The sequence below is a fragment of the Bufo bufo genome, chromosome 5 (genome assembly GCF_905171765.1).
Source record: "Bufo bufo chromosome 5, aBufBuf1.1, whole genome shotgun sequence".
Taxonomy (NCBI): Eukaryota; Metazoa; Chordata; class Amphibia; order Anura; family Bufonidae; genus Bufo; species Bufo bufo.
In genome coordinates, this window is record NC_053393.1 from 124,377,665 (window position 1) to 124,398,032 (window position 20,368).

Below are 20,368 nucleotides of genomic sequence, written 5' to 3' on the forward strand. Positions count from 1 at the left end.
AGCACATGTTTTACTATTGATTTGAAATCTCATTGAAAACACCTGAAACACTAATCCAAACTCCATATCAGGAAATCTCACATACCGTATTTTTCACCCTATAAGACGCACCGGCCCATAAGACGCGCCTAGGTTTTTGAGGAGGAAAATAAGAAAAAATATATTTTTAACCAAAAGGTGTGCTTTTGGTGGGTTTGAACTAATGGCGGTCTGTGCATGACACTATTATGGGGGATCTGTGGATGATGCACTGTTATGGGGTGGGGGATTTGTGGATGGCACTGTTATGGGGGAGCTGTGGATGGGATAATGATGGGGGGTTCTGTGGATGGCATTATGATGGTGGGGGGATCTGTGGATGGCATTATGATGGGGGGATCTGTGGATGACACTGTTATGGGGTGGTGGATCTGTGGATGACACTGCTATATGTGTCATCCACAGATCCCCCCCATAACAGTCCCATCCACAGATCCCCCCCATCATAATGCCATCCACAGACCCCCACCCACCATCATAATGCCATCCACATATCCCCCCACCATCATAATGCCATCCACAGACCCCCCCCATTATTATCCCATCCAAAGATTCCCAGGGAGGGACTGTAGTAGGCGGGGAGCAGGCACTTGACCGCAGTGAGTTACGGACGCCCGCCTGCCTGCTAGCTCCTAGTGCTTACTACAGGAGCGTGACATGTGTACCGATAAGCACAGGGGAGCGCATTATTATTCAGTTTAGATATTATGATTAACACGGCGTACAGTGCCTGCACTGCCACGCCGCTCTCCCCGCCTACTACAGCCCCTCCTCCCTCCTCACTAATACATCGCAGTCTGCGATGTAAATTGCCAGCATTCGCACCATAAGACGCAGGGGCACTTTTCCCTCACTTTTGGGTCGCGTCTTATGGGGCGAAAAATACGGTAGTTAATATAATAGTTTTTTGTTTAAGTTTTAAAAACCATATAAAATACTCAGGGTTTTTGGGCAAAACATCAGTGAGTGATAATGTAATATTAGGGCTAACTCCGTAATTTTAATCTCCACACAGTTCCAAGAAGTTTTTATTGTTTTTTTTTTATTTATTCAAACCAGTATATAGGCGATTACTACAGCAATACACAGGATAGCGCAGTGATAATGTGATATTAGGCAGTAGGCCTCAATCTGTTTCCATTTATTTCTATCTCAACATGGTTGCGATTTTATTTTTTTGGGGGGTGTTGTTAAATTTAAGAAAACTATCATATACGTGATCACTGCACCAATATACAGGGTAGCGCATAAAATTATCTGGGAGTGATGATGTGATATTAGGAGACAGGCCTCAATATATTTCCCTTTCTTCTGTCTCTACACAATGCCAATTTTGCCAAAGTTGTTGAATATATTGAAGCTAGCATATACGTGAAAGTAGTGCACAACATTATCTGTGAGGCCCAAAAATGTCAGGGCTACGGAAGGGTTCCAAACGAAAGACCCATAGCCATAATGTGTTTAGTAGCAGCAGCAGCAGGTATCCGGCCAGAAGTATTAGTAGGCCACGGTTGTCTCTAGTGGCTTTAGAAAGGTGCAATATTAGTGTTGAGGAGAAAGAGGATGAGATTAGGGATTGGATGGCCCACTCCTTTTCTTAGTTGCAGTAGGATGACATGGAGGTAACTTAGGAGTCTGATACCATGCTGTGAACCCAGGGGTCACAGCATTCCTCCTGCTCCTCCTCCTTGCTGCCCCAGAGAAGGCTTTCAGTGGAGTCCTCTGTCTTCACTGCCCCTTCCTAGTGGGCTTTCCTTTATCCTAAGATGTGGCAATAAAACTCGAACATGCCCTACGGCAGAACGTCAAGAGAGTCTTCCTGTTGATGACTTGTGTGAGAGCCAGCCACCTGCTGAAGCTCTTTGAAGATGCCACAAAATTTGTAGCAGGAACAACTGCGGCATGAACGATGTCACCCCTACTCATATTTATCTTAGAACAGACGCTGATGCTCATGCAGCAGGGGACAAGCGTGGAAGAAGAACAGCTAACATATCTTGCTGTCTGCCCTGTTGCTGCTGGGGACTCACAAAGGGGATCTGCCATGGAGGAGGAGGAGCTGCTGATGCAAGGAGGAGTAAGAGGTGGAGGCCAGAATGCTGACCTGTATGCTTAATTGCATTCAACAAGCATTATGATTAGTGTTGAGCGAATCAAAGTGAAACAAATTGAATTCGATCCGAATTTCAGGAAAACTTCAGTTCATGACAAATCCAAATTTCCTCTTGCTTCATGGTAATAAAATGATTTCCATCCCCTGTGATGTCACAGCACTATAAAAAGCCTAATCCCACATGCTCTCTGCCATTTTACAGTGAACTGAGCATAGGGACAAATGTGCCAAGTGCTAGGGACAGCGTTTAACAAAGCTTTAATTGTAGAATCTTGGACAGGGACAGTGTAGGGATATCATGGGGACAATTTTTAGACACTGTAGGGAGAGCATAGGGAGACTGCAGCGATGGTGCACACTCTGTGTAATCACCCTGTGCATCTTGTTTCACTGCTATGCCATTCATTTTTAATCTGTTCTGTTATACATAGACTGACTATATATCAGACTTAGTCTCAAGTCTAATATGTAGGCACATGTACCTAGTTAATCTGCTGCAACCTTAATAATTAATCTGTTCAATTATACAGACGTACAGTGCATCAGACTCATTGTCAACAGACTGTGTAATATATAGGCGCGTTTTTCTGCTGCGCCTTTCATACTTCATCTATTACATTACTGATTCAGTTACTGCACACTATGGCAAACAGACCTCACTATGGCTAACAGCCCTCAAAAGGAACGGACAATGGCAAAAATGTTCCTGTAGCTGGCACAAGTAACAGATGATGAAAGGCCGATGGAAACAGCAGCCGCAGCAACAAGCCAGAGTTGTCATGGTCATAGAGCAGTCGAGTTTTGACCAACAATCCAGCTGTACTGGAACGATTGATTCGCCCTTCAACATCATCACAGGTGACAACAGATATACACAGCCAGGAATCTGTGGGTTCCTCTGACACCACACTTTGTTGGCATGGCCCAGGAACAACCTTTGTGCCTTAAACCTGTAATGCAACTACCTCTTTCTATTGGTGCTCCTTCTGCTTGGGAAGTTAATACATGCTGCCGGCCAATGGCGTACATAGATAAGTAAGGGCCCCATAGAAACAAAGAAACCAGCCCACCACACAGGACAGAAGAGTTTCTGCCTAAACTCTTTTTAATGACCCATGGGCCATTTTTCCACGGTCTCACTTGCTAAAATTAGTTCCTTTAGAGAGCATCGTCCTCACCAAGTTTTCACCTCCAGTAGAAGAGAAGATGATCCCAACTAAGACTGGGCCCCCTCTTGCTCTGGGCCTCATAGCAGTCGAATGGTCTGCCGCTATGGTAGTTACACCCCTGCTGTTGGCTATGGTCAGCTTATCAGTGAATATAAGCTTGGTGAGGACAGGCAGCAGCTACAGGCCAGCACAGACCTGGAAGAGAGGTCTGCTGTTTCCTCACTTAGGCAAGCAACTAGTGATGATGACAGTCAGGTGGGAGCACATGTTGCAAGCGGTCAGGGAAGTGGCCATTAGACTGGTGAGGGTGACATAAATGACGACCAGACAGTAGTGGATGATGATGTAACTGATCGCACATAGCAGCCAGGTAAAAAGAGGACATCATCATCAGAGTGTGAGGGTGGCAGCAGGTCTGTGAGACAGCAGCAGTGTGGCAGCATGCCGATAATCAGCAGGATGGAAGCAGTGGGAAATCTGGAGCCATACACGCCCGGGGTAGAATGTCTGCTACTCAGGAGCCTACCTATCATGACACAACTAGCAGAGCATGGGTTCATAAAGGCAGTGGCCTTTATGAAATACCATGCTTGGCAGTGTGGGAATTTTTTTATCAAGTTGCTGGAGGATGTTAGCTTTGCAGTATGCAGGCTATGTGGGCAGAAGGTGAAGCACAGTCAGGGTGTCTAATGTTGGCATCACATCCCTACATCAACACATTGGGCATCACCATAAAGTGGCCTGGGAATACTGTGGCACTAATGTAGTGGTACAGCCTGATGCAGCAACTGCTGCATCTCCCAGCACCCACATGCCTTCTCCAGCAGTCAGAGCTCTTCAACCTCAGCAGATGGAAGCGGTCGTTCCTTCCCTTCGTCTATTGCTCCTGATGCTCCTCCTCTTCTTCCTACTCCTCATCATGTGTTTCTCCAGCAATCAATCACAGAGGCGATTGCAAAGAGACAACAGTATGTGTGCACCGATCCAACAGTGCAGAAGCTGAACGTGCACCTGGCCATGTTGCTGGTATTACAATCCCTCCTATTCCATATAGTGGACTCTGAACATTTCATAAATGATGGCTTGTGCCCACCCAAGGTGGAGATTCCCAAGCTGTCATTACTTCTCTAAAAAAGTTATACCAGCCCTGCACACGTATGTTGAACAGAAGGTGGGACAGTCTGAGCCTGTCTGTGTCTTGTACAGTTCATGCCAGCGCTGAGGTGAAGAGCTGTAACTATGGTCAAATACAATATATGTACTTTACAGCCCACTAAGTAAATGTGGTACCAGCCCAGGCACACCAGCAGCTTGACCATGTGATGGCAATGCCGGCTCAGCGTTGTAATTGTGGGATTTCCACACCAATGTCCTCCTCTGCCTCCTGATCCTCCACCTTTTCCTCAGTGTCCACTGTAAGCACAGTTCAGAGTGGTCCTCCAGCATACCACCTATGCAAAGCAAAGCATTGTCACACGGTTCTGCACCTGGTCAGCCTGGGCGAACTGAGTCACACTTGGAAGGAACTCCTCCTCGTTATCAACCAAAATATTGAATCCTGGCTGTCTCATCGCCAATTAAACATAGGAACCATAGTCACTGATAACAGGAAGAACATTTGCCCTGCATGTCACACGTCTTCAATCTGGTTATCACCCGGTTCCTGACTTCTTCCACCCAACTGCAAAATGTCTTGAAATGTCAAGGAAACTTTGCATGCATTTCAGACACTCTTAACATGCAATACATGCCCTCCTTAAGCTGCAAAGGCAGAATGGTGTCCCCCTACATCGCCTCATGTGAAACGTACCCACACATTGGAACTCCACCCTCCATGTGTTGGACCAACTGTATGAGCAGAGGAAACCGTGACCGATTTATTGATGATGCAGAGGTATACTACTACTACTCAATGTAACTTTGATGTTAGACCGTGGCAGGTCATGCGTGTCACCTGCCATTTGCTCAGGCCCTTTGGAGGCCACTTTGTCAATTGCCAGGACTACGGGATGAATGATGTCATTCCACTCCTTCACGCCCTGGAGGGAATGCTGATAAATCTCACTGGTGAGGGGACAGAAGATGTGGCACCTACATCTAACGGCCACATGAGCCCTGTGGAGGCTGAACTGGAAAAGGAAGTGGACATATCGCCCAGGAATTCTGTACAGAATTAGGTGGTTTTTCTTCAGAAAATGACAGGAGAGGAGCAGGAGGATCTAGAGGGCGACAAGGCAGATCACTCAGATGACCTCTACAGATGTGGCAGTATGCAATGGAGATGGAGGCATGGAGTCCCTCTGAGTCCCTTACACAATTGGCCAGATGCATGCCGAGTTGCTTGCGTAGTGACAGCTGCATTATCACCTTTCGGCAGAGGTTTCACTACTGGTTCTCCACAATGTTAAACCCTTGCTACCGGTCTGAAATTGGGCTTTTTTGACACCTTCTGAGAGGGATGAAAAACTCAACTACTGTCCAGACATCCTTTGTAGTCGGTGCGTGTAGGTAGCTACCAACCATCTCCCATCCTCACGAAGGTCTGACCGGGGGTACCTTCTGAGCTCATGCTCCACTGCCATGACTGTTGGTATAGGGGCAAAAGCAGCACCAGCTCCATCAGCAGCAACTTGCGTCTTGAGTCTCTGACAAGCTCTTTTCTTCACCCGCGTACTGAAGAAACAAGCCAGCAGCTGCAGGACATGGAGCAGAACCTGAACCAGCAGGTGGTGGCATCCTTGGAGTGCACCCTAACACCCCAGATCCAATATCCCCTGGACTACTTGGCATCCAAACTTGAATTGTGGCCTCAACTGGCCGAGTTTACCCTGGGCAAGCTTTCCTTCCCAGCCAGTAGTGTGGCCTCAGAGCGGGTGTTTAGTGCGGCGGGTGGCATAGTTTCCCCAAAGAGAACTTGCCTTGCCTTTTCTACTGCCTCTTTGGCTTTCCCTCCATGTCCTTATTTTGTTCCACTAATAAGTCATTGGGACACCTCCAGAGGCACTCGGCATATTTATTTTTTTGCTGCATGCTTTTTTTTTTTGTTTAGCTAGGGGTTAACTAGGAATGTTGGTGACCTGTACGATGATGTGCATGGCCATATATGTGACCTGCCTAATCATTCTGACGCACAGGAACTGTTTCGCTACCAGAAAGGACTAGCTATGCATGTTGTTACACCGCACAGTGATGTATACCGGGATACATTCTCCCTAAAGTTTAACTGCAGGCCGGGATAAACCTGATTAAACTTCATGACAAATTAATTTATAAAAAAGCTGATTTTTTTTTAAAATTTGGCAAAGTGGCTGAATCAAATTTGTGAAAACTTCACTCATCTCTTATAAACAATGTCAGCCAATTTCATAAAAATGTGACGACCATAGTGCAAACAAAGAACTCTTACCTCTTGCGACACCACCAATTCAAACAAGAGGTAGGGGTGCCCTGTGTGCATGTGGAAATTCTCTTAGATTGTAAGCCTGGAGTTTCTAATCCATTCAACATTTTTGAGGTTAAGTGCTGATATTGGACAAAAAAGTCCAGTATACATTTTACATTCCAATTTATCCCAAAGGTGTTCAGTCGGGTTGAAGTCAAGGTTATGTGCAGGTCACTTAAGTTCCTACTGTACATAACCAGACTCAATAAAAACATGACTTCATGACCTCAGTTTGTGAACAGGGGCACAGTTATGCTGGAACAGGAAAGGGCCTTCCTTAAACTGTTGCTATAAAGTCAAAAACATCTAAATGTCTATGTGTGATGTAGCATTCATATTACCATCAATGGACATAAGACGTCTTGCCTAAACTCTGAAAAAAAAACTCTGCCATTATTCCTCCTCTGCCAAACTTTATAGTAGGCACTATGCAATCCATTAGGTAGCATTCTTCAGGCATTCACAAACCCGGATTTGTCCATCAGACTTGTCAGTAAGAAATCATTTATTACCTCAGAGTCCTCTGCTTCAGAGTCCAGTGGTGTCCTTGTACCATTCCAACCTGAACTTGGCATTGGGCATGGCGAGCAAAGGTTAGTGTGCTCGACCATGTAAATCCAATTTCGAAAACTCCCAATGCACAGTTCTTTCTTGTCCTAAAAGGAGTTTGGAACTCTGTAAAGAAGGGATGCAAATAAGCCCTTAGCAAACTCTGCCTCTGTTGCCACCAAATGTAAGAGAACTCTGTAGGGAATGATGTAACTGACCATAGGTGAACTGTTAGTAGTTGTAGATGCTTCTCCTTATAATAAAATCACTTGCAGATCTGATCATTTACAAGCCGACTTATTGCAAAGGTGGAATTGCCACATCTAAGCTAAGCTCTTCAGTATGACACATATTACAGTAGTTTTACCATCATCAGATCATTACACCATACCTGTTGTGAGCCCTTTACTTCCCAGAGGGAAAGGAGCTCAGAAGCCTGAAAATGTACACTGCTCAAAAAAATAAAGGGAACACAAAAATAACACATCCTAGATCTGAATTAATTAAATATTCTTCTGAAATACTTTGTTCTTTACATAGTTGAATGTGCTGACAACAAAATCACACAAAAATTAAAAATGGAAATCAAATTTTTCAACCCATGGAGGTCTGGATTTGGAGTCACACTCAAAATTAAAGTGGAAAAACACACTACAGGCTGATCCAACTTTGATGTAATGTCCTTAAAACAAGTCAAAATGAGGCTCAGTAGTGTGTGTGGCCTCCACTTGCCTGTATTACCTCCCTACAACGCCTGTGTATGCTCCTGATGAGGTGGCGGACGGTCTCCTGAGGGATCTCCTCCCAGACCTGGACTAAAGCATCTGCCAACTCCTGGACAGTCTGTGGTGCAACGTGACGTTGGTGGATAGAGCTAGACATGATGTCCCAGATGTGCTCAATTGGATTCAGGTCTGGGGAACGGGCGGGCCAGTCCATAGCATCAATGCCTTCGTCTTGCAGGAACTGCTGACACACTCCAGCCACATGAGGTCTAGCATTGTCTTGCATTAGGAGGAACCCAGGGCCAACCGCACCAGCATATGGTCTCACAAGGGGTCTGAGGATCTCATCTTGGTACCTAATGGCAGTCAGGCTACCTCTGACGAGCACATGGAGGGCTGTGCGGCGCTCCAAAGAAATGCCACCCCACACCATTACTGACCCAATGCCAAACCGGTCATGCTGGAGGATGTTGCAGGCAGCAGAATGTTCTCCACGGCGTCTCCAGACTCTGTCACGTCTGTCACATGTGCTCAGTGTAAACCTGCTTTCACCTGTGAAGAGCACAGGGCGCCAGTGGCGAATTTGCCAATCTTGGTGTTCTCTGGCAAATGCCAAACGTCCTGCACGGTGTTGGGCTGTAAGCACAACCCCCACCTGTGGACGTCGGGCCCTCATATCGCCCTCATGGAGTCTGTTTCTGACCGTTTGAGCAGACACATGCACATTTGTGGCCTGCTGGAGGTCATTTTGCAGGGCTCTGGCAGTGATCCTCCTGTTCCTCCTTGCACAAAGGTGGAGGTAGCGGTCCTGCTGCTGGGTTGTTGCCCTCCTACGGCCTCCTCCACGTCTCCTGATGTACTGGCCTGTCTCCTGGTAGCACCTCCATGCTCTGGACACTACGCTGACAGACACAGCAAACCTTCTTGCCACAGCTCGCATTGATGTGCCATCCTGGATAAGCTGCACTACCTGAGCCACTTGTGTGGGTTGTAGACTCCGTCTCATGCTACCACTAGAGTGAAAGCACCGCCAGCATTCAAAAGTGACCAAAACATCAGCCAGAAAGCATAGGAACTGAGAAGTGGTCTGTGATCACCACCTGCAGAACCACTTCTTTATTGAGAGTGTCTTGCTAATTGCCTATAATTTCCACCTGTTGTCTATCCCATTTTCATAAAAGCATGTGAAATTGATTGTCACTCAGTGTTGCTTCCTAAGTGGACAGTTTGATTTCACAGAAGTGTGATTGACTTGGAGTTACATTGGGTTGTTTAAGTGTTCCCTTTATTTTTTTTGAGCAGTGTATTACATGTGTTACTATAGATGTGGACTATAATATTATGTGTAGCTCATTGCAAAATAAGATCAATAAAAAAGTATTATGCATCTGAACGTTGAAGGTAGGCATACATACTTAGTGGCCAGTAGGACTTTTTATACAACGTAATATTGTTCATTTCCAATCATTGGGTGGAATGTGCTCATTTTATATGTGTAGCATATAGTGTGTGTGTTGATGGGGTAGATAGATATCTCACTGCCTGAGAAAGGTCCCAGTAAGAGGACTGAAATGTCGCTCTGGTGAATAAAGAACACACTTTTGAAATCACATCCTTGGGAGTGCCGTGGAATTATTTATTTTATCTTCATTGGATGCTGGATAAGGTCCACAGCCACTGGCACACTGCTTCTACCCCGGTGCCGCTTTCATTACATTTTTAGATAGATAAGGTATAGCCAATATTCAGCTACATCTATCAATTATCAGAATAGTGAGCTTTTGCAAGCAATCCAAGGAAAGGGAATACATAGAGCCTTAGATTTATAAAGCAATGTATAAACTAGGAATATATTACATACCGCTAACCCTGTACTCCAAATATCAGCTCCCACAGTTACAATTATTACAGGAATATCATGTTAGTTTGGAATGACAACCAAGCTTTTGATAATCAAGAAATATTCTCACAGTTAATGGGACATATGACTTGTGTGCAGTGGCCCAAAGCTATAGAAGATGCTGCATTTGTACGTGATGTGATAAATGTTGGTTGCATTCTGTAATTGGTAAACTTGTTTTTCCATTATAAATTGGACCTGGAGCAAAAACTGTCTGTGGATGTTATTTATTCCCTTAGATCATAGGGAAATGTTACCATGTTTGTTGCTAAAATGTCAAACCTGACAAAACTGCAGAGATAACACGTTACTGAAATCTTCAAAGAATTTATCTAAAAATGTAGAGGAAAAGAATCTATAGTAAGAGTAACAGTTATATACAGGCATGGTCCATTAGATGGTGCAGAATGACAATAATCACTTACAAATAGTATGCAATATATTATGGTATTAATCCTATAAGATGTAGTCTTCCTGTAATATTACCGTATATTTTATTAGACTGAAGCATAGAACATATATAAAGCTAAATAAATTATATTTTAGCCGTTCATTTTTCTAACAGTGTTTTCTAGTTAAAGGAGTTGTATAGGTTAAAAAAAAATAAAAAATCTTTGGGTGTCACATACTGAAGAATGATGTTTCACATGTCAGCCTTAGTAAAATGTCTGCTGGTGAAAGTATAGTGCCCTGGAGCAGAGGTACTTTGAAGTCTAGGCGCTTGTGGACATTGGCCTGTTTCCCTTATGCAAAATCATAAACTTCTTACTTTATTTCACTTCAAAGGGTTAACGTACACTGTTTAACCACTTCAGCTCCCATAGCTTAAACCCCCTTAATGACCAGACCACTTTTTACAATTCTGCACTACACTACTTTCACGGTTTATTGCTCGGTCATACAACTTACCACCCAAATAAATTTTACCTCCTTTTCTTCTCACTAATAGAGCTTTCATTTGGTAGTATTTCATTGCTGCTGACATTTTAACTTTTTTTGTTATTAATCGAAATTTACCGAAATTTTTCACTTTCAGTTGTAATTTTTTTTTTTAAAACTACATTTCTATATAAATTTTCCTCTAAATTTATTGTTCTACATGTCTTTGATAAAAAAAAATGCAATAAGTGTATATTTATTGGTTTGGGTAAAAGTTATAGCGTTTACAAACTATGGTACAAAAATGTGAATTTCCGCATTTTGAAGCAGCTCTGACTTTCTGAGCACCTGTCATGATTCCTGAGTTTCTACAATGCCCAGACAGTAGAAAACCCCCACAAATGACCCCATTTCGGAAAGTAGACACCCTAAGGTATTCGCTGATGGGCATAGGGAGTTCATAGAACTTTTTATTTTTTATCACAAGTTAGTGGAAAATGATGATTTATTTATTTTTTTCTTCCAAAGTCTCATATTCCACTAACTTGTGACAAAAAATAAAAACTTCCATGAACTCACTATGCCCATCACGAAATACCTTGGGGTGTCTTCTTTCCAAAATGGGGTCACTTGTGGGGTAGTTATACTGCCCTGGCATTTTAGGGGCCCTAATGCGTGAGAAGTAGTTTGAAATTCAAATGTGTAAAAAATGTCCTGTGAAATCCTAAAGGTGCTCTTTAGAATGTGGGCCCCTTTGCCCACCTAGGCTGCAAAAAAGTGTCACACATGTGGTATCGCCATACTCAGGAGAAGTTGGGCAATGTGTTTTGGGGTGTATTGTTACATATACCCATGCTGAGTGAGAGAAATATCTCTGTAAAAGTCAACTTTTCCCATTTTTTTATACAAAGTTGTCATTTTAGAGAGATATTTCTCTCACCCAGCCTGGGTATATGTAAAAAGACACCCCAAAACGCATTGCCCTACTTCTCCTGAGTACGGCGATACCACATGTGTGACACTTTTTTGCAGCCTAGGTGCGCAGAGGGGCCCAAATTCCTTTTAGGAGGGCATTTTTAGACATTTGGATCCCAGACTTCTTCTCACGCTTTAGGGCCCCTAAAATGCCAGGGCAGTATAAATACCCCACATGTGACCCCATTTTGGAAAGAAGACACCCCAAGGTATTCCGTGAGGGGCATGGCGAGTTCATAGAAGTTTTTTTTTTTTGGCACAAGTTAGCGGAAATTTATTATTTTTTTTTTTTTCTCACAAAGTCTCCCTTTCTGCTAACTTGTGACAAAAAGTTCAATCTTTCATGGACTCAATATGCCCCTCAGCGAATACCTTGGGGTGTCTTCTTTCCAAAATGGGGTCACTTGTGGGGTATTGATATTGCCCTGGCATTTTAGGGGCCCTAAAGCGTGAGAAGTCTGGAATATAAATGTCTAAAAAATTTTACGCATTTGGATTCCGTGAGGGGTATGGTGAGTTCATGTGAGATTTTATTTTTTGTCACAAGTTAGTGGAATATGAGACTTTGTAAGAAAAAACTAAAAACCAAAAAAAATAAAAAATCCATTTCCGCTAACCTGTGACAAAAAAAAATAAAATCTTCTATGAACTCGCCATGCCCCTCAAAAGTGATCTTTTTATAGCGCCGCAGTGATTTTACGGTGTTTTTGCAGTGATCAGAAAAAAAAAATTCTGTCACTGCGGTGGGGCAGACTGAATGCAAGTATGCGCACAAGATCAGGCCTGATGGGGCGAACACTGCGTTTTTTGTAGAGCCTATAGAACATGTCCTATTCGGACAAGAAAAGGCATTTTCTATATAGTACTGGCAATGTGCGGATCCGCAAAATGCGGAAAGCACATTGCCGGTGTCCGTGTTTTGCGGATCCGCGAATCCGCAAAACACATACGGACGTCTGAATGGAGCCTTACAGGGGGGTGATCAATGACAGGGGGGTGATCAGGGAGTCTATATGGGGTGATCACCCCCCTGTAAGGCTTCATTCAGACGTCCGTATGTGTTTTGTGGATCCGCGGATCCCTAAAAAAACACATACTGACGTCTGAATGGAGCCTTACAGGGGGGTGATCAGGGAGTCTATATGGGGTGATTACCCCCCTGTAAGGCTCCATTCAGACGTCCGTATGTGTTTTGCAGATGCGCAAAACACATACGGACGTCTGAATGGAGCCTTACAGGGGGGTGATCAATGACAGGGGGGTGATCGGGGAGTCTAATATGGGGTGATCACCCCCCTGTCATTGATCACCCCCCTGTAAGACTCCATTCAGACGTCCATATGTGTTTTGCGGATCCGTGGGTCCGCGGATCTGCAAAACACATACTGACGTCTGAATGGAGCCTTACAGGGGGGCGATCAATGACAGGGGGGTGATCAGGGGTTAATAAGTGACAGGGGGGGGTGTAGTGTAGTGGTGATTGGTGCTACTTACAGAGCTGCCTGTGTCCTCTGGTGGTCGATCCAAGCAAAAGGGACCACCAGAGGACCAGGTAGCAGTTATATTAGACGCTGTTATCAAAACAGCGTCTAATATACCTTTAATGGGTTAAAAAAATCGCATCTACAGCCTGCCAGCGAACGATCGCCGCTGGCAGGCTGTAGATCCACTTGTTTACCTCCAGTTCCTGTAAACGCGCGCTCCTGTGTGTGCGCGTTCACAGGAAATCTCGCCTCTTGCGAGATGACACGCCAGCGCGTGAAGGTGCCTGAATCGACCGCCTCCGGACCGCAATCCTGCGTTAGGCGGTCCGGAGGCGGTTAATAATGTGTAACTCAATTTTTTTTATGTTGTGATATATATCCTGTTCATTTGCACTATATTTGCAAGGCTTCAACAACACTGATGAACACTGAACACTGAGACACTTCTGGGACTTTCTGACTTTCTAGCTAATAATGAGAAGCCGGTAATTTTCCACAGCTACTGTAGAGTTTAAAGCAGAGTATGTTTTGGAGGGAAAAAGGCAAACTTTTTTTTTATCACCAAAACCAGACAGTCTGAGCTTTTTGAATGTCTGTTTAGCTCTGTTATGTCTGAAAACCTGTTTTTGTGTCTGGAAAAACCGCTGTGTCATTGCCACTGAGTATTATTGAAGCTGTAATGTAAACCTATGACAGATCGGAGTTGAAACATTGTAACTGTTTGTGCTGAGTTTCTCCACGCCACCCCTCCCACTAGAAGAGTCTAGTTCAGCCAGATACTGTATATATGGACAACAATCAGAACCCTAGTGTTCTGCAGTTAGGGACCAGTGCTTGTAGGGGAAGACTCTGCCAATCTGCATGAGTGACCAGCAGAAGACTGAGATGGGGCTACAGACCATGGATCACTAGCCACCCGGACTACTGAGCCACAGACCGTGGGCCTCAAGCCTTTTGCCAGGGTACCAGCCTTCTGAGAGAGGGACAGCTAGCTCTGGTCTTTCCTCAGCATCAAACCCTTCTGCCAGGGAGAAGACTGGAGAAGCCAGCCCTTTGCCTCGTCTGTATAATTTTGCACCTGAATTCCTCCTGTAAAGAAGTACACTAGTTAACTGCAGACCCCGACTCCCTGGACTTATTTCCCATTAGGGTGGACCACGCCTTACCATCCGTTCCAGAGTACAGCAACATGTGGTGACACCTCCATGGTGTCAGGGGAACCCAACATAGCATTCGGCCAAACTCAGTCACTGCAAAAGATGTGATAAATTTATTAGGAAGTGCTAGCCTTTTAATAAATTTGTCATATCCGTGCATTCCATGTAGGAGCTGGCTTAGGTCTCATTTGTGATTTATGGTGTTAAACATATTGGGCCAGATTTATCATTACACTTACATCTTACTCCACTTTTACATATGTCCAAAGTCACTTTTGGCTAAGTAATATTTATTAATGGTCCATTAGTACTGTGATAAATGTGGTTTGACGGTCGCAGTTTATCCTTCAGTAAGCAGCTTAACAAAAGTCGCATGTCTTTACGAAAAAGTCGCATGTTCTACAGGGAGTGCAGAATTATTAGGCAAATGAGTATTTTGACCACATCATCCTCTTTATGCATGTTGTCTTACTCCAAGCTGTATAGGCTCGAAAGCCTACTACCAATTAAGCATATTAGGTGATGTGCATCTCTGTAATGAGAAGGGGTGTGGTCTAATGACATCAACACCCTATATTAGGTGTGCATAATTATTAGGCAAAATGGGTCAAAAGAAGGACTTGACAGGTTCAGAAAAGTCAAAAATAGTGAGTTATCTTGCAGAGGGATGCAGCACTCTTAAAATTGCAAAGCTTCTGAAGCGTGATCATCGAACAATCAAGCGTTTCATTCAAAATAGTCAACAGGGTCGCCAGAAGCGTGTGGAAAAACCAAGGCGCAAAATAACTGCCCATGAACTGAGAAAAGTCAAGCGTGCAGCTGCCAAGATGCCACTTGCCACCAGTTTGGCCATATTTCAGAGCTGCAACATCACTGGAGTGCCCAAAAGCACAAGGTGTGCAATACTCAGAGACATGGCCAAGGTAAGAAAGGCTGAAAGACGACCACCACTGAACAAGACACACAAGCTGAAACGTCAAGGCTGGGCCAAGAAATATCTCAAGACTGATTTTTCTAAGGTTTTATGGACTGATGAAATGAGAGTGAGTCTTGATGGGCCAGATGGATGGGCCCGTGGCTGGATTGGTAAAGGGCAGAGAGCTCCAGTCCGACTCAGACGCCAGCAAGGTGGAGGTGGAGTACTGGTTTGGGCTGGTATCATCAAAGATGAGCTTGTGGGGCCTTTTCGGGTTGAGGATGGAGTCAAGCTCAACTCCCAGTCCTACTGCCAGTTTCTGGAAGACACCTTCTTCAAGCAGTGGTACAGGAAGAAGTCTGCATCCTTCAAGAAAAACATGATTTTCATGCAGGACAATGCTCCATCACACGCGTCCAAGTACTCCACAGCGTGGCTGGCAAGAAAGGGTATAAAAGAAGAAAATCTAATGACATGGCCTCCTTGTTCACCTGATCTGAACCCCATTGAGAACCTGTGGTCCATCATCAAATGTGAGATTTACAAGGAGGGAAAACAGTACACCTCTCTGAACAGTGTCTGGGAGGCTGTGGTTGCTGCTGCACGCAATGTTGATGGTGAACAGATCAAAACACTGACAGAATCCATGGATGGCAGGCTTTTGAGTGTCCTTGCAAAGAAAGGTGGCTATATTGGTCACTGATTTGTTTTTGTTTTGTTTTTGAATGTCAGAAATGTATATTTGTGAATGTTGAGATGTTATATTGGTTTCACTGGTAAAAATAAATAATTGAAATGGGTATATATTAGTTTTTTGTTAAGTTGCCTAATAATTATGCACAGTAATAGTCACCTGCACACACAGATATCCCCCTAAAATAGCTAAAACTAAAAACTACTTCCAAAAATATTCAGCTTTGGGTTCATTGAGAACATGGTTGTTGTTCAATAATAAAATTAATCCTCAAAAATACAACTTGCCTAATAATTCTGCACTCCCCGTATTAAAAATTTGCATAAGATAAGCATGGTCCTCACTGGAGTGAAATTTCACTTTTTTAAATTGTCGCAATAGTAAATCTGTCTAGAGATTAATTTACATAGGATAACGCGCCCACTTTCAGAAAACTGGTGAGCATAGCGCAGAGCCAAAAAAAGTGGCAAATTTTTCTGCAGTTTTAGCGATTGCGCAAAAATTTGTGACACTTTCACTCCATTATTTTGACTTGCACTAATGATAAATCTGGCCCATTGTGTTTTGGTCTTTGGTGACCTCATATGTTCTGCTAAGGCCCACCTATTTTTTATTTTATTTTTTAAGTGCTGAATGTGTCAAAAACATGGTCATAAATTTAATAAATGGATTACTTGTGGTCACCTGTACAGGTCCCTCCTCTATTAGCCAGAGCAAAAATCACCTACAAAGAGAATCTCTCACTCTGAGGGATCCATTACCCCTTACTTTCTATGGCATCCGTGCAATGTTGTAATTTCCACTGAAAGGAAATTGAAAACTTACATCTAGTTTTCCCAACAGGTCATAGCTGATCATTCAGCTTATTTTCAAAGAAAGTCTTCTAACAAAAAAAAATGCCAAAAATGGACATCTTTTAAATATCCATTACTATTTAAGCAGATAATCTGTGCACCATGTTAGGCTACTTTCACACTCGCGTTTTGGCTTTCCGTTTGTAAGATCCGTCATGGGCTCTCAAAAGCGGTCCAAAACTGATCAATTTTGCCCTAATGCATTCTAAATGTAAAAGAATCTGCTCAGAATGCATCAGTTTGCATCCGTTCAGTCTCCATTCCGCTCTGGAGGTGGACACCAAAACTCTGCCTACAACGTTTTGCTGTCCGCCTGACGAAGCGGAGCCAAACGGATCCATCCTGGCACACAATGCAAGTCGATGGGGACGGATCCGTTTTCTCTGACACAAACTGGCACAATAGAAAACTGATCCGTCCCCCATTGACTTTCAATGGTGTTCAAGAATGATCCGTCATGGCTATAGAAGACATAATACAAACGGATCCGTTCATGACTGATGCATGCGGTTGTATTATTGTAACGGAAGCGGTTTTTCAGATCCATGATGGATCCGCAGAAAAACGCTAGTGTGAAAGTAGCCTAAGCCAGTAGACAGAGAAGATAAAAACTGAGTCTTCAGTTGTTGATACCCTTTAAGGGGTAACAGAAAAGATGAATAGCAAGCACTGCCCCCATTTAGGTCTCTTCACCAGGCATGGTATAACACAATATCTGAAGAGTCACATATTTGTACACGCAATCACATGTTTACCACACTATTCTTATGTCTATCTGTGTATAACTTTGTGATTCTGCATATATTTTGTTATACTATGCCAGATAAAGAGGTCTTTTCAGCCATTACAAACTGAGGGGTCAATTTTTTTATCTACGCTAGATGTTATACATAAATTAATAATTGGATTACCAAATTATGTTGGACACTTGTGTAATGTATTTTGGGTTGTGTTGATGTGCACAGTCAACATTCTGACTTCGTGTTATGGCACATGTTACTGATTAACCCTTAGGCTCCCAGTGCCATACATGTACAGCACTTGGAGGGTCTTTAAAATGTGGTATCGTAATCATACTGACCCAGATAATAAAGGACCTAATCATTGTAATTTTATTCACCCAGAGAATAAAGGACACAGGTCAGTTATGCCGCATAGGAGCGCCGCAGAGACAAAACCTGTAAAACTTTGGCGGCATTGTTTTTTTTTTTTTTCAATTCATCCCCATTTTGAATTTTTTTCCTGCTTTCCACTACATTGTATGCCATATTAAATGGTGACATTAGAATATACAACTTGTTACACAAAAAACAAGCCCTCATATGACTATGTGAACTCGAAAATAAAAAAGTTATGGCTCTGTGAAGACAGGGAAGAAAAATGAAAACGCAAAAACTAAGAAAAAAAAAACCTCCAGTATCCAAGGGGTCAAACATTGCGCGTATTTCATTGATCTTTGTTTAGTAATCAATAGTGTTGAGCAAGAATATTCTAATCGCAAATTTTTATTGTGAATATCGGCACTTAAAGAATGCGCGAAGATCTAGAATATAGTGCTATATCTTCGTAGTAGCAAATATTCTAGATTTTTTTTTTATCACTAGATAAACCTATAATCTTTTTTCACTCAAGCCAGGTATGTGCAAGCCAACAATCTATGCATGAGACAGGTACAGTCAGCATACCTTACAATGGCAGCCTTGTGCACTATGAGACATACAAAACCAGCTCTCCATCCAAAAGGAGAGATCCAGTAAGCCTCAAAGTTGCTTGATTGGATGGCTTGGGGGACCTGCGCACCTAGATCATTATCATTAGGGTGACAAAAATTTTGATTTTTTACGTTATTTAATTGTCCTAACATTATATTTAATAACCTTTCTATACTGTTTTGTCATGTAAATTCATTTGCATAAACTTGTACATATGGGAAAGACATGCAAATAGTGTTTCAGCTGAAAAACAAGACAGATTCTGCTAATTTGCATGTCTTTCCCATATGCCCAAGTTTATGCAAATGCATTTACATGACAAAACAGTATAGAAAGGTTATTGAATATAATTTAATACATTGAATCGCTTCTCTGCCTTTTGGCTAAGATCAAGTGTAGTATTTGTTCTTAGATTCCTGGTGGCCAGAGCCCTGCCAGGATGTAGATCAGAGAACCACACAGCAAGCCTAGGGTGTATGGCTTGGGTTTAAAGGTACCTTTGCTAGGTGACCAAGACCTCTGCTGGATCTAAGCCAATGGCGGAGATGTTTGAAAGCCCAAGGAGTGGTGACCCTGGGGTGCCTGAACTCGCCACTGAGTGACGGCACATTTGCGCGCACTTCACTTTCCCACATTTTTAGCGCCCACACCTCTTTTTGCTCGGCTTTGGACCAGAAAAGATGAGGAATTTTTATAATTCCGGTCGAATGTCCGGGCCGTAATGGCACACATTCACTTATTTATTTTTTATGTTCACTGTGTGTTCACTTTCCACGTTTATTTTGTCACTAGGATTTCTTACGGGTACCCCCCTTGAGATCTAGGGGGGGGACATCCAGATTCTGCACCCCCCTGCCAAACCTCTTGGTCTCTCCCTTCGGGGAGAGACCAGCCTTAGTTGAGGCTCCGTGCTACACCGGGGGTGGCGCCCAGGTTGAAGACCGGAGCCACAGGCGCGGCGTACCCTCGGCTTCGACTGAGGGTTGCCTGGGTGAACCCCCAGGCAACCCTGGGGGTTACCTGTTTAGTTTTGGTTCCTTGCAGGAGCCTTCTGGCCTGGATGGACTGGGAAAGGTTTATGGGGGGCCCTTCTTCTTTGGAAGAGGGCCTGCGATGGACCGTACCTAGTGCACGTTTTTTGTGTGGCACGCTGCACGATTTTGTTGCACGGGTGTAGAAAGCACGCTCCTTGGGCTTTAAAAAAAAAAAAAAAGGTCTTGTATGTCTTATAGTGCACAAGGCTGCCATTGTAAGGTATGCTGACTGTACCTGTCTCATGGATAAGTTGTTGGCTTGCACATATATGGCTATTGGCTTACAAATTTTGTGTGGTTGTTTGTTTGTTATATGTTATAGGTAATAAAATTGCGCGCGCAATATGCGTCTATTACATTGACGATTTTTGCAATCACGAATTTGCGGCGAATATTCAGCTAAACATTCGCAAAAGAGCGCAAATTCGAATATTGCCTATGCCGCTCATCACTAGTAATCAAGGTGAGATTATCCCACTGAAAGACAAAAGTATCTTCCAGTGGTCTCTGTGTCTGCTATTACAATATGTACGGGATTATCTTCTGGTGGTTAATGCGCAAATACCCTACTGTATTAGCCTGAATTCACATTTTAGTCAATAGGGTGCATCTGGGGCCATTAGGTTCTGTTATGTTTTAGATGCGGCTCTTCCACCATTTCCATTATTCTATAGAGCAGCTTTAATCTTTCCTGCTGATATGGCCAGTGCAGTGATCTCAGGATAC

General features: G+C 43.5%; 1 protein-coding gene and 1 pseudogene across 1 annotated transcript in view; both read left to right on the plus strand.

Moving 5' to 3' along the window:
- CA8 (carbonic anhydrase 8) overlaps positions 1-20,368 on the plus strand; it is a 244,959-nt gene that overhangs the window by 214,594 nt on the left and 9,997 nt on the right. The gene's annotated exons all lie outside the window — the stretch shown is intronic.
- LOC121002935 lies at positions 18,972-19,067 on the plus strand (annotated as a pseudogene).